The sequence below is a fragment of the Glandiceps talaboti genome, chromosome 23 (genome assembly GCF_964340395.1).
Source record: "Glandiceps talaboti chromosome 23, keGlaTala1.1, whole genome shotgun sequence".
NCBI lineage: Eukaryota > Metazoa > Hemichordata > Enteropneusta > Spengelidae > Glandiceps > Glandiceps talaboti.
In genome coordinates this window covers 6,047,386-6,062,251 of record NC_135571.1, presented here as the reverse complement: position 1 = coordinate 6,062,251, position 14,866 = coordinate 6,047,386, and positions in this window count along the sequence as shown.

Below are 14,866 nucleotides of genomic sequence, written 5' to 3'. Positions count from 1 at the left end.
CATATGTATATACTTTTAGTAATAATAATTACTTTATTTGTCTTAAAAAACATTAAATTTATTCTTTTGCGTTGACAGGAACTACATAGCCACATAGATGACAATTACTCAAATAATAATCCATGAAAAGTAAAGATTACAAAACATACAAATAAATATATTTAGCAGTGATTACATGTTATTAATGAGTTGAATTGATCTTGGCACCAAACAAAACTTAAACCTGTTTATACGTGCATGAGGTACTCTGAGGCGACGGCCACTTTTGTAGTTCAGGTAGTAATATGTTTTCCATTGTTTCCATATTGTATCTGTGTTATTGGTTTCTTCTCGTCAGATGTACAGCCATTACAGATTGGAAGAACAGTTTTATATTGTCTTTTTCAGTTGATGTCAGTTTCCGCATCCACTATTTTTTGCGAGACTTTCATGATTTTATTTTTTTATCTCAAATACATTTTAAAAAGTTTAGGGTCGGCAGTGAAAAACTAGGTGGGGTCGGGGGTAACCGGAACCAAATAATTATTTTTGTTTAGGCCTAATCTACAACATGCAACAAAAACAGATCTAGTTCGCAAATTTTTGGTGCCGATAGTTGATTTTCCGCAGTAATAACTGTCTTGATAATGAAGCGTAAGACAATTTTTTAAAAATACAGAATAAACTATTAAATAATAAAACATAATCAGAATGTGTCTTTATACTTAGAAATAAAATCAATTATTTTTTTAGAGTACATTTTTGAGACATGGATATATACAATATAATTATGTACTTCTATATTGTATGTAAATTTCACCACTGTAAGTAGTATAAATAACTTTGTGATTTAGTGACATAAACCCTTTGGACGCTCTCTGATCTAGCTCCTAAAATGACTTGAAAATTGCACTTGATTTGACTTAATCTTGAGAGGTTGATAAGGGAAGTTTAGGAGATCAGAGAGTGTGTCGGGGGTTTGTGTTACTCTGTGAAAGGTTGATAAGGGAAGTTTAGGAGATCAGAGAGTGTGTCGGGGGTTTGTGTTACTCTGTGAAAGGTTGATAAGGGAAGTTTAGGAGATCAGAGAGTGTGTCGGGGGTTTGTGTTACTCTGTGAAAGGTTGATAAGGGAAGTTTAGGAGATCAGAGAGTGTGTTGGGGGTTTGTGTTACTCTGTGAAAGGTTGATAAGGGAAGTTTAGGAGATCAGAGAGTGTGTTGGGGGTTTGTGTTACTCTGTGAAAGGTTGATAAGGGAAGTTTAGGAGATCAGAGAGTGTGTTGGGGGTTTGTGTTACTCTGTGAAAGGTTGATAAGGGAAGATCAGAGAGTGTGTCAAAGACCAAGTCATACACTACTTGTGTGTGTGTGTGTCAAACACCAAGTCATACACTACTTGTGTGTGAGTGTGTCAAAGACCAAGTCATACACTACTTGTGTGAGAGTGTGTCAAAGACCAAGTCATACACTACTTGTGTGTGTGTGTGTCAAAGACCAAGTTATACACTACTTGTGTGTGTGTGTGTGTGTCAAAGACCAAGTTATACACTACTTGTGTGAGAGTGTGTCAAAGACCAAGTCATACACTACTTGTGTGTGTGTGTGTCAAAGACCAAGTTATACACTACTTGTGTGAGAGTGTGTCAAAGACCAAGTTATACACTACTTGTGTGTGTGTGTCAAAGACCAAGTTATACACTACTTGTGTGAGAGTGTGTCAAAGACCAAGTCATACACTACTTGTGTGTGTGTGTGTGTGTGTCAAACACCAAGTCATACACTACTTGTGTGAGAGTGTGTCAAAGACCAAGTTATACACTACTTCTGTGTGAGTGTGTGTCAAAGACCAAGTTATACACTACTTCTGTGTGAGTGTGTCAAAGACCAAGTTATACACTACTTGTGTGTGAGTGTGTCAAAGACCAAGTTATACACTACTTGTGTGAGAGTGTATCAAAGACCAAGTCATACACTACTTGTGTGTGAGTGTGTCAAAGACCAAGTTATACACTACTTGTGTGAGAGTGTGTCAAAGACCAAGTCATACACTACTTGTGTGAGAGTGTGTCAAAGACCAAGTTATACACTACTTGTGTGAGAGTGTGTCAAAGACCAAGTTATACACTACTTGTGTGTAAGTGTGTCAAAGACCAAGTTATACACTACTTGTGTGAGAGTGTGTCAAAGACCAAGTTATACACTACTTGTGTGAGAGTGTGTCAAAGACCAAGTTATACACTACTTGTGTTTGTATTTATCTTATGTGATGACTATTCCAGACCAAATGTTTATCTTTTATAATTCAAATGCTTTATTCCAGTATAGAAGCTGACATTCAATAAACTATATATTTGATGAGATATTGCCTGATATTTTATATGTGTGCATTGTGTGTTGTGTGAGTATCTATCAAAGTGTATTTACTTTCTGGAGAATCTGTGTGTGTGTGTGTGTGTGTCTGTCTCTCTCTCTCTCTCTCTCTCTCTCTCTCTCTCTCTCTCTCTCTCTCTCTCTCTCTCTCTCTCTCTCTCTCTCTCTCTCTCTCTCTCTCTCTCTCTCTCTCTCTAGCTATCTGTCTAACTGAAAGATTCAAAAAGAGTTTCGATGATTTATGAAAAATATATATTTGAAATAACGGAAAATCCATTTTTTATCATAAATTCCAAATATCGTCTAAAATTATGAATATTAAAAAGGATAATTCTATTGCCTGAACATTTGGTATTGGCTCTCGAGCTGAATCCAACCCTAGCAAAACGAAGATAAACGTAAGGTCACCTGTAGATGGCAGTATACGGCCCAAAAGTGCGATTTCTTCACAAAGGTCAAAAAAGGCGAAATTGGGGTACATTCGACTGCAAAAACGCCTTATTGCGCAATAGTTGAAAAATGTCACTTTCTTTGTTTTATCAACGGAAACAGGTGTTTAGGGCCCAAGTAAAGCACATTTTATGAGTTGTTAATGGTAAAACATTACATTTAGAAGAGTTTCGATGATTTATGAAAAATATATATATGAAATAATAACGGAAAATCCATTTTTATCATAAATTCCAAATTTCGTTCACATCCAATCGCACTGGGGAGTTTCTTGATATATTGATTAATGTTGAGTACACACACACAAATATCGTCTAAAATTATGAATATTAAAAAGGATAATTTTATTGCCTGAACATTTAGTATTGGCTCTCGAGCTGAATCCAACCCTAGCAAAACGAAGATAAACGTAAGGTCACCTGTAGATGGCAGTATACAGCCCAAAAGTGCGATTTCTTCACAAAGGTCAAAAAAGGCGAAATTGGGGTACATTCGACTGCAAAAACGCCTTATTGCGCAATAGTTGAAAAATGTCACTTTCTTTGTTTTATCAACGGAAACAGGTGTTTAGGGCCCAAGTAAAGCACATTTTATGAGTTGTTAATGGTAAAACATTACATTTAGAAGAGTTTCGATGATTTATGAAAAATATATATATGAAATAATAACGGAAAATCCATTTTTATCATAAATTCCAAATTTCGTTCACATCCAATCGCACTGGGGAGTATCTTGATATATTGATTGATGTTGAGTACACACACACAAATATCGTCTAAAATTATGAATATTAAAAAGGATAATTTTATTGCCTGAACATTTGGTATTGGCTCTCGAGCTGAATCCAACCCTAGCAAAACGAAGATAAACGTAAGGTCACCTGTAGATGGCAGTATACGGCCCAAAAGTGCGATTTCTTCACAAAGGTCAAAAAAGGCGAAATTGGGGTACATTCGACTGCAAAAACGCCTTATTGCGCAATAGTTGAAAAATGTCACTTTCTTTGTATTATCAACGGAAACAGGTGTTTAGGGCCCAAGTAAAGCACATTTTATGAGTTGTTAATGGTAAAACATTACATTTAGAAGAGTTTCGATGATTTATGAAAAATATATATATGAAATAATAACGGAAAATCCATTTTTATCATAAATTCCAAATTTCGTTCACATCCAATCGCACTGGGGAGTGTCTTGATATATTGATTAATGTTGAGTACACACACACAAATATCGTCTAAAATTATGAATATTAAAAAGGATAATTTTATTGCCTGAACATTTAGTATTGGCTCTCGAGCTGAATCCAACCCTAACAAAACGAAGATAAACGTAAGGTCACCTGTAGATGGCAGTATACAGCCCAAAAGTGCGATTTCTTCACAAAGGTCAAAAAAGGCGAAATTGGGGTACATTCGACTGCAAAAACGCCTTATTGCGCAATAGTTGAAAAATGTCACTTTCTTTGTTTTATCAACGGAAACAGGTGTTTAGGGCCCAAGTAAAGCACATTTTATGAGTTGTTAATGGTAAAACATTACATTTAGAAGAGTTTCGATGATTTATGAAAAATATATATATGAAATAATAACGGAAAATCCATTTTTATCATAAATTCCAAATTTCGTTCACATCCAATCGCACTGGGGAGTATCTTGATATATTGATTAATGTTGAGTACACACACACAAATATCGTCTAAAATTATGAATATTAAAAAGGATAATTTTATTGCCTGAACATTTAGAATTGGCTCTCGAGCTGAATCCAACCCTAGCAAAACGAAGATAAACGTAAGGTCACCTGTAGATGGCAGTATACGGCCCAAAAGTGCGATTTCTTCACAAAGGTCAAAAAAGGCGAAATTGGGGTACATTCGACTGCAAAAACGCCTTATTGCGCAATAGTTGAAAAATGTCACTTTCTTTGTATTATCAACGGAAACAGGTGTTTAGGGCCCAAGTAAAGCACATTTTATGAGTTGTTAATGGTAAAACATTACATTTAGAAGAGTTTCGATGATTTATGAAAAATATATATATGAAATAATAACGGAAAATCCATTTTTATCATAAATTCCAAATTTCGTTCACATCCAATCGCACTGGGGAGTATCTTGATATATTGATTGATGTTGAGTACACACACACAAATATCGTCTAAAATTATGAATATTAAAAAGGATAATTTTATTGCCTGAACATTTGGTATTGGCTCTCGAGCTGAATCCAACCCTAGCAAAACGAAGATAAACGTAAGGTCACCTGTAGATGGCAGTATACGGCCCAAAAGTGCGATTTCTTCACAAAGGTCAAAAAAGGCGAAATTGGGGTACATTCGACTGCAAAAACGCCTTATTGCGCAATAGTTGAAAAATGTCACTTTCTTTGTATTATCAACGGAAACAGGTGTTTAGGGCCCAAGTAAAGCACATTTTATGAGTTGTTAATGGTAAAACATTACATTTAGAAGAGTTTCGATGATTTATGAAATATATATATATGAAATAATAACGGAAAATCCATTTTTATCATAAATTCCAAATTTCGTTCACATCCAATCGCACTGGGGAGTATCTTGATATATTGATTGATGTTGAGTACACACACACAAATATCGTCTAAAATTATGAATATTAAAAAGGATAATTTTGTTGCCTGAACATTTGGTATTGGCTCTCGAGCTGAATCCAACCCTAGCAAAACGAAGATAAACGTAAGGTCACCTGTAGATGGCAGTATACAGCCCAAAAGTGCGATTTCTTCACAAAGGTCAAAAAAGGCGAAATTGGGGTACATTCGACTGCAAAAACGCCTTATTGCGCAATAGTTGAAAAATGTCACTTTCTTTGTTTTATCAACGGAAACAGGTGTTTAGGGCCCAAGTAAAGCACATTTTATGAGTTGTTAATGGTAAAACATTACATTTAGAAGAGTTTCGATGATTTATGAAAAATATATATATGAAATAATAACGGAAAATCCATTTTTATCATAAATTCCAAATTTCGTTCACATCCAATCGCACTGGGGAGTATCTTGATATATTGATTAATGTTGAGTACACACACACAAATATCGTCTAAAATTATGAATATTAAAAAGGATAATTTTATTGCCTGAACATTTAGTATTGGCTCTCGAGCTGAATCCAACCCTAGCAAAACGAAGATAAACGTAAGGTCACCTGTAGATGGCAGTATACGGCCCAAAAGTGCGATTTCTTCACAAAGGTCAAAAAAGGCGAAATTGGGGTACATTCGACTGCAAAAACGCCTTATTGCGCAATAGTTGAAAAATGTCACTTTCTTTGTATTATCAACGGAAACAGGTGTTTAGGGCCTGAGTAAAGCACATTTTATGAGTTGTTAATGGTAAAACATTACATTTAGAAGAGTTTCGATGATTTATGAAAAATATATATATGAAATAATAACGGAAAATCCATTTTTATCATAAATTCCAAATTTCGTTCACATCCAATCGCAATGGGGAGAATCTTGATATATTGATTGATGTTGAGTACACACACACAAATATCGTCTAAAATTATGAATATTAAAAAGGATAATTTTATTGCCTGAACATTTGGTATTGGCTCTCGAGCTGAATCCAACCCTAGCAAAACGAAGATAAACGTAAGGTCACCTGTAGATGGCAGTATACGGCCCAAAAGTGCGATTTCTTCACAAAGGTCAAAAAAGGCGAAATTGGGGTACATTCGACTGCAAAAACGCCTTATTGCGCAATAGTTGAAAAATGTCACTTTCTTTGTTTTATCAACGGAAACAGGTGTTTAGGGCCCAAGTAAAGCACATTTTATGAGTTGTTAATGGTAAAACATTACATTTAGAAGAGTTTCGATGATTTATGAAATATATATATATGAAATAATAACGGAAAATCCATTTTTATCATAAATTCCAAATTTCGTTCACATCCAATCGCACTGGGGAGTATCTTGATATATTGATTGATGTTGAGTACACACACACAAATATCGTCTAAAATTATGAATATTAAAAAGGATAATTTTATTGCCTGAACATTTAGTATTGGCTCTCGAGCTGAATCCAACCCTAGCAAAACGAAGATAAACGTAAGGTCACCTGTAGATGGCAGTATACAGCCCAAAAGTGCGATTTCTTCACAAAGGTCAAAAAAGGCGAAATTGGGGTACATTCGACTGCAAAAACGCCTTATTGCGCAATAGTTGAAAAATGTCACTTTCTTTGTTTTATCAACGGAAACAGGTGTTTAGGGCCCAAGTAAAGCACATTTTATGAGTTGTTAATGGTAAAACATTACATTTAGAAGAGTTTCGATGATTTATGAAAAATATATATATGAAATAATAACGGAAAATCCATTTTTATCATAAATTCCAAATTTCGTTCACATCCAATCGCACTGGGGAGTATCTTGATATATTGATTAATGTTGAGTACACACACACAAATATCGTCTAAAATTATGAATATTAAAAAGGATAATTTTATTGCCTGAACATTTAGTATTGGCTCTCGAGCTGAATCCAACCCTAGCAAAACGAAGATAAACGTAAGGTCACCTGTAGATGGCAGTATACAGCCCAAAAGTGCGATTTCTTCACAAAGGTCAAAAAAGGCGAAATTGGGGTACATTCGACTGCAAAAACGCCTTATTGCGCAATAGTTGAAAAATGTCACTTTCTTTGTTTTATCAACGGAAACAGGTGTTTAGGGCCCAAGTAAAGCACATTTTATGAGTTGTTAATGGTAAAACATTACATTTAGAAGAGTTTCGATGATTTATGAAAAATATATATATGAAATAATAACGGAAAATCCATTTTTATCATAAATTCCAAATTTCGTTCACATCCAATCGCACTGGGGAGTATCTTGATATATTGATTAATGTTGAGTACACACACACAAATATCGTCTAAAATTATGAATATTAAAAAGGATAATTTTATTGCCTGAACATTTAGTATTGGCTCTCGAGCTGAATCCAACCCTAGCAAAACGAAGATAAACGTAAGGTCACCTGTAGATGGCAGTATACAGCCCAAAAGTGCGATTTCTTCACAAAGGTCAAAAAAGGCGAAATTGGGGTACATTCGACTGCAAAAACGCCTTATTGCGCAATAGTTGAAAAATGTCACTTTCTTTGTTTTATCAACGGAAACAGGTGTTTAGGGCCCAAGTAAAGCACATTTTATGAGTTGTTAATGGTAAAACATTACATTTAGAAGAGTTTCGATGATTTATGAAAAATATATATATGAAATAATAACGGAAAATCCATTTTTATCATAAATTCCAAATTTCGTTCACATCCAATCGCACTGGGGAGTATCTTGATATATTGATTAATGTTGAGTACACACACACAAATATCGTCTAAAATTATGAATATTAAAAAGGATAATTTTATTGCCTGAACATTTAGTATTGGCTCTCGAGCTGAATCCAACCCTAGCAAAACGAAGATAAACGTAAGGTCACCTGTAGATGGCAGTATACAGCCCAAAAGTGCGATTTCTTCACAAAGGTCAAAAAAGGCGAAATTGGGGTACATTCGACTGCAAAAACGCCTTATTGCGCAATAGTTGAAAAATGTCACTTTCTTTGTTTTATCAACGGAAACAGGTGTTTAGGGCCCAAGTAAAGCACATTTTATGAGTTGTTAATGGTAAAACATTACATTTAGAAGAGTTTCGATGATTTATGAAAAATATATATATGAAATAATAACGGAAAATCCATTTTTATCATAAATTCCAAATTTCGTTCACATCCAATCGCACTGGGGAGTATCTTGATATATTGATTAATGTTGAGTACACACACACAAATATCGTCTAAAATTATGAATATTAAAAAGGATAATTTTATTGCCTGAACATTTAGTATTGGCTCTCGAGCTGAATCCAACCCTAGCAAAACGAAGATAAACGTAAGGTCACCTGTAGATGGCAGTATACAGCCCAAAAGTGCGATTTCTTCACAAAGGTCAAAAAAGGCGAAATTGGGGTACATTCGACTGCAAAAACGCCTTATTGCGCAATAGTTGAAAAATGTCACTTTCTTTGTATTATCAACGGAAACAGGTGTTTAGGGCCTGAGTAAAGCACATTTTATGAGTTGTTAATGGTAAAACATTACATTTAGAAGAGTTTCGATGATTTATGAAAAATATATATATGAAATAATAACGGAAAATCCATTTTTATCATAAATTCCAAATTTCGTTCACATCCAATCGCAATGGGGAGTATCTTGATATATTGATTGATGTTGAGTACACACACACAAATATCGTCTAAAATTATGAATATTAAAAAGGATAATTTTATTGCCTGAACATTTTGGTATTGGCTCTCGAGCTGAATCCAACCCTAGCAAAACGAAGATAAACGTAAGGTCACCTGTAGATGGCAGTATACGGCCCAAAAGTGCGATTTCTTCACAAAGGTCAAAAAAGGCGAAATTGGGGTACATTCGACTGCAAAAACGCCTTATTGCGCAATAGTTGAAAAATGTCACTTTCTTTGTATTATCAACGGAAACAGGTGTTTAGGGCCCAAGTAAAGCACATTTTATGAGTTGTTAATGGTAAAACATTACATTTAGAAGAGTTTCGATGATTTATGAAATATATATATATGAAATAATAACGGAAAATCCATTTTTATCATAAATTCCAAATTTCGTTCATATCCAATCGCACTGGGGAGTATCTTGATATATTGATTAATGTTGAGTACACACACACAAATATCGTCTAAAATTATGAATATTAAAAAGGATAATTTTGTTGCCTGAACATTTGGTATTGGCTCTCGAGCTGAATCCAACCCTAGCAAAACGAAGATAAACGTAAGGTCGCCTGTAGATGGCAGTATACGGCCCAAAAGTGCGATTTCTTCACAAAGGTCAAAAAAGGCGAAATTGGGGTACATTCGACTGCAAAAACGCCTTATTGCGCAATAGTTGAAAAATGTCACTTTCTTTGTATTATCAACGGAAACAGGTGTTTAGGGCCCAAGTAAAGCACATTTTATGAGTTGTTAATGGTAAAACATTACATTTAGAAGAGTTTCGATGATTTATGAAAAATATATATATGAAATAATAACGGAAAATCCATTTTTATCATAAATTCCAAATTTCGTTCACATCCAATCGCAATGGGGAGAATCTTGATATATTGATTGATGTTCAGTACACACACACAAATATCGTCTAAAATTATGAATATTAAAAAGGATAATTTTGTTGCCTGAACATTTCTTCAAGTTGTTAAGTTGTTAATGGTACACGATTACATAGAGGAGATTTTTGATAACTTATGAAAAATATGTATTTGAAATAACAACTGTGTATGATGAGATACTTACAACCTACCTGAGACGATTTACAGAGTTTGTAATCACCCTATTAACACATCGGACCATTACCTGTTGGGATAAGTTCCTACCTTGTCTGTGCTTCTTCTAACTGATTTTTATTTTTCATATCCTTGTTTCTTCAACTTGTCACGATTAGAGACCAACTTGTGAGGGCGCCTCATCCTGGTGAACCATATAGACCTAGGCCGAGATACTGGGGTGGGTTGAATCTGGGATTAACTACCTACTGTCGTCTGCGTGCACGTTTTATTTTTCTGTGTATTTGCTACATCTATAAACGTGTGTCGTAAACAACCCCCCCCCCCTGATTGTCAATATGTCACGTAATGTTGGTTGAATTCTGTCGCCCTCTAATTCACCCAATTCGATTTGTTGCAATTGTGATTTGATTTGATTTGATTAAATAACTGAAATAAATAAATAAATACCAACAAGGTGATATATGAAAAGTTGATTAGTTTTATTGTCATATTCTCTCTCTCTCTCTCTCTCGCTCGCTCGCTCTCTCTCGCTCTCTCTCTCTCTCTCTCTCTCTCTCTCTCTCTCTCTCTCTCTCTCTCTCTCTCTCTCTCTCTCTCTCTCTCTCTCATTCATAGTTTCTTGTTCCAGGTCAATAATAATGCTAATACATACATACATACATACATACATACATACATACATACATACATACACACACACACACACACACACACACATACATACATACATACGTACGTACACACATACATACGTACTTACGTACGTACATACATACGTACGTACGTACGTACATGCATGCATGCATGCACATACATACATACATACAGACAGACAGACATATAGACAGACAGACAGACAGACAGACAGACAGACAAACATTGTTCATTCATAAATAATAATTTCTGTTGATTGTCGTGCACTGTCCCACAGCAGAGATACCGTTTCTTCAGAGCTTTGTCCCTTGGTATGCTATAGACATGTAAATTAGGGATGTCTTCACCTTGTTCAGACATCAAGGAAAGCAGCAGTGCTTTATATGATTGAGTAAGCTAAACCTATACCATGTATACCCCCAAGGTACACACAGACAGGAAGTAGACCGCCACTATGGCAAATTTTGGAAATGTCAATTGTCAGTGATGCAGGGATAATACAAATTATACCAAAAATTAACGATTGAGAGATCCAGGTGGTGCCCATTTGCATTATGGGCTAAATATATTTTGAAAAAAAATGTTCCATTTAATACAGCAAGCACATCTTTCATACTTCAACACACAACAAAAAAAAAGGAATGAACAAAAATTCATTCAGATATATCTTTATTCATCAAATCTCTAGAGCAGTATTGTACAGAAAAAAAAACATGTCATAGTATGACAGCATAATGCCTTCAAAACAAAAAACCCTTAATGCTAACAAGGTATGGACAGGAGAAAAACCCGTTAAGATTTGCTTCAAAACGGTTGGACAGTATACTCTGATAATAAAACAGTAAGTTTGATATACATAGCATAGTCATAGTACTTGTTGGTAACATTAGTGACAACAGAAATAAATGAAAATAACAACAAACAAAAGAACATCTTGCTACAATAATTTGAGAATCTGCAAACTCCATAGGTAGGTTTAGGTTAACAATTGTGGCATAAATTAAGTTAAAATTTAGTAATACTCACAAATTCAATTTCTGTCGAATTCATCATTTACTAACCTCTCCCTCTCAACTTAACCCTTTGGTACTGATGCTCCTCTATAGACTTCAAGCCCTTACTTTTAGACAACCATAAAAATATACTAACTAAAGAGCAGACTGGCCTGCACACTTTTTGAAGTTTTTAAGTTTTACACCAAAAGTCACACACTTGCCTATATATCTGTTGAACCAGCTGAAAAGAGCCGAGTCAGCATTCTAGGCACTTTAAATCGAACCTTTCCCCACAATGGTCTTTTTCTGCAAGAGGGCGCTAACACAGTTCAGTACGGTAGGTTTATCAACGATTCTCAATTCATATTCATACCATGCAAACCCTTGAAGGTCACTGGTGTAATTCTGCTGTATGTAGTATGACCTCATGCCACCAGAAATAAACAACAGTAAATTTCGTGTTCTGTATTTCTCAGTCTGTGTACGTTATCGTTGTAAATCTGTTGCTGGGTTTTTAGCTCAATCCATATAGTTACTCTAACTTTTTGCTACTCTTCTCACATTTTGGCCTGTTGAAAACTACTTCGAACCCTAAACATTGGAGAAACTTTTTTCTACAAAGTCTACGTCCCAACCTAATTGGAAATAGTTCAGTCCTTCCAACTGTTTGATTACCTGGTTATTAAGGGGAGATGCGGTGGGGGACACCACTTCAGGAAATAAAGGCATGATCATGTACCTTGAGTTCTGGAGAGTCATTTCATAATTTCACACCTCATAAATATTGCATGATTGCAGAGAAAAACCCAAATTGAAACTTGTTTTACATTCATTGTCCTAGCAGTGGTCCAGCATTGCCTCATAAGAGTTAACAGACATGTATATACATTAGATGAACAATAAATATGCATGACTTTATCTGAAGATAATTATTAATCATGAATGCATATTGTTCAGCTAATACATATGCATATCTGCTGACATCCATGCAGTATCACTAGATCACAGCAAAGACAATCACAGAACAATGAATGTGAAACAAGATTCAATAAGGTGTTTCTTGGGAATTGTGAAAAATTTATGTGATATGTGGAATCATGAAATGGCTCTTCAGAACACAAAGTTTATGATCGAGTCTTTTATTTTCTGGTGTTATGTTCACCTCTGACACGACTGCCTAGTATGATCATATGAATGTGACCATTTATCTGTTGATTTAGGGAATGAATACTGAAAAGGGTTGGTCACTTGACTATGATACTAGCTTTGGTAAGTACAATCATTAGTTAAATATAAGAAGAACATTTTTGATAAAATATCTCTTGTTACAGATGCCAAGTAATGCCCCTGGCCAGGTTATAACTATGCAAAGTTGGGTAACGCCCCTGACCAGGTTATGACTATGCAAAGTTGGGTAGTGCCCCTGACTAGGTTATAACTATGCAAAGTTGGGTAATGCCCCTGACCAGATTATAACTATGCAAAGTTGGGTAGTGCCCCTGACTAGGTTATGACTATGCAAAGTTGGGTAATGCCCCTGACTAGATCATGACTATGCAAAGTTGTGTAGTGCCCCTGACCAGGTTATGACTATGCAAAGTTGGGTAATGCCCCTGACCAGGTTATGACTATGCAAAGTTGGGTAATGCCCCTGACCAGATTATAACTATGCAAAGTTGGGTAGTGCCCCTGACTAGGTTATGACTATGCAAAGTTGGGTAATGCCCCTGACTAGATCATGACTATGCAAAGTTGTGTAGTGCCCCTGACCAGGTTATGACTATGCAAAGTTGGGTAATGCCCCTGACTAGATCATGACTATGCAAAGTTGGGTAGTGCCCCTGACCAGGTTATGACTATGCAAAGTTGTGTAGTGCCCCTGACCAGGTTATGACTATGCAAAGTTGGGTAGTGCCCCTGACCAGGTTATGACTATGCAAAGTTGGGTAACACCCCTGACCAGATTATGACTATGCAAAGTTGGGTAACACCCCTGACCAGGTTATGTTTATTTCAATTTAGTTAGAGTTCGTTCCAGATTCTGAAAAAGTCCACTTGATCAAATCAAGTTGTGTGATCTTTTCTCTCATCAATCTCGGATCATATTTGCATGTCTTTCATTATCATACATATCAAACATAGAACTGAAGAGATATTAACCTGTTAATGACGTCTACAAATTTATCAAATACATCTCAACCATTCTCACAGAGATGCTGCATCTGATTGGCCACAATAAACTGGAAGACAGAGTTCATAGCATTTAATCTGCAGTGTAATTGGCAAGAAATACCGGTCTTTAATTTGGTCCTTAGACTTCTCAGCCAATCAGAAGCATCTCTGAGGATACCTACCTAAACTGCAAACATGCATAATATATGCAAATTATATGCATAATATGCAGAATACATACATTTCTATGTGTAAATTAATTCAACATCATAGCTTTACAAGTCAATGTATAACCTGATTGGCTAACAGTAACAATGAATATCTGCTGCAGAGCCAATCAGTTTTTCTGGTGAGGTGAAGGTGAACCCTGATTGGCTTGGAAAAACAGCAACATTGTTGTACAGTCACCCACATAAATATCTCTAGGAATCATAGATTTCAACTTTATGTTTCTGACCTTGTCCACAATTTCTCTATATTTAATGTCATGATTACGGTTTTCTGCCTCGATATCTCACAAGATCTCATTATCAGAAAACAATCACTACAATGAAAATTAAGCCAGCAGCAAAACAGGAAAGGTGACAATAGCATTTTAAGTATAGACAGTTAATAAGAACCTCCCAAAAATTCCAATGTTTGTTGAATCCAAACTTAATAACACAATCATGTGTCATGGAGTGTTGTTATATTTTCAGATCATTTCTAATATGAGATCACACAGTCAATAGGGAACTTGCAAACCAGACTGAGCATGCTCAGATGCAAAGGACTATGGGATTATCTGTGGTTATTGTAACATCTAATCTGGAGCTACTGGTACAAAAAACCTCCCACAATGGTCAGGGTGACTATGAATTGATTATTC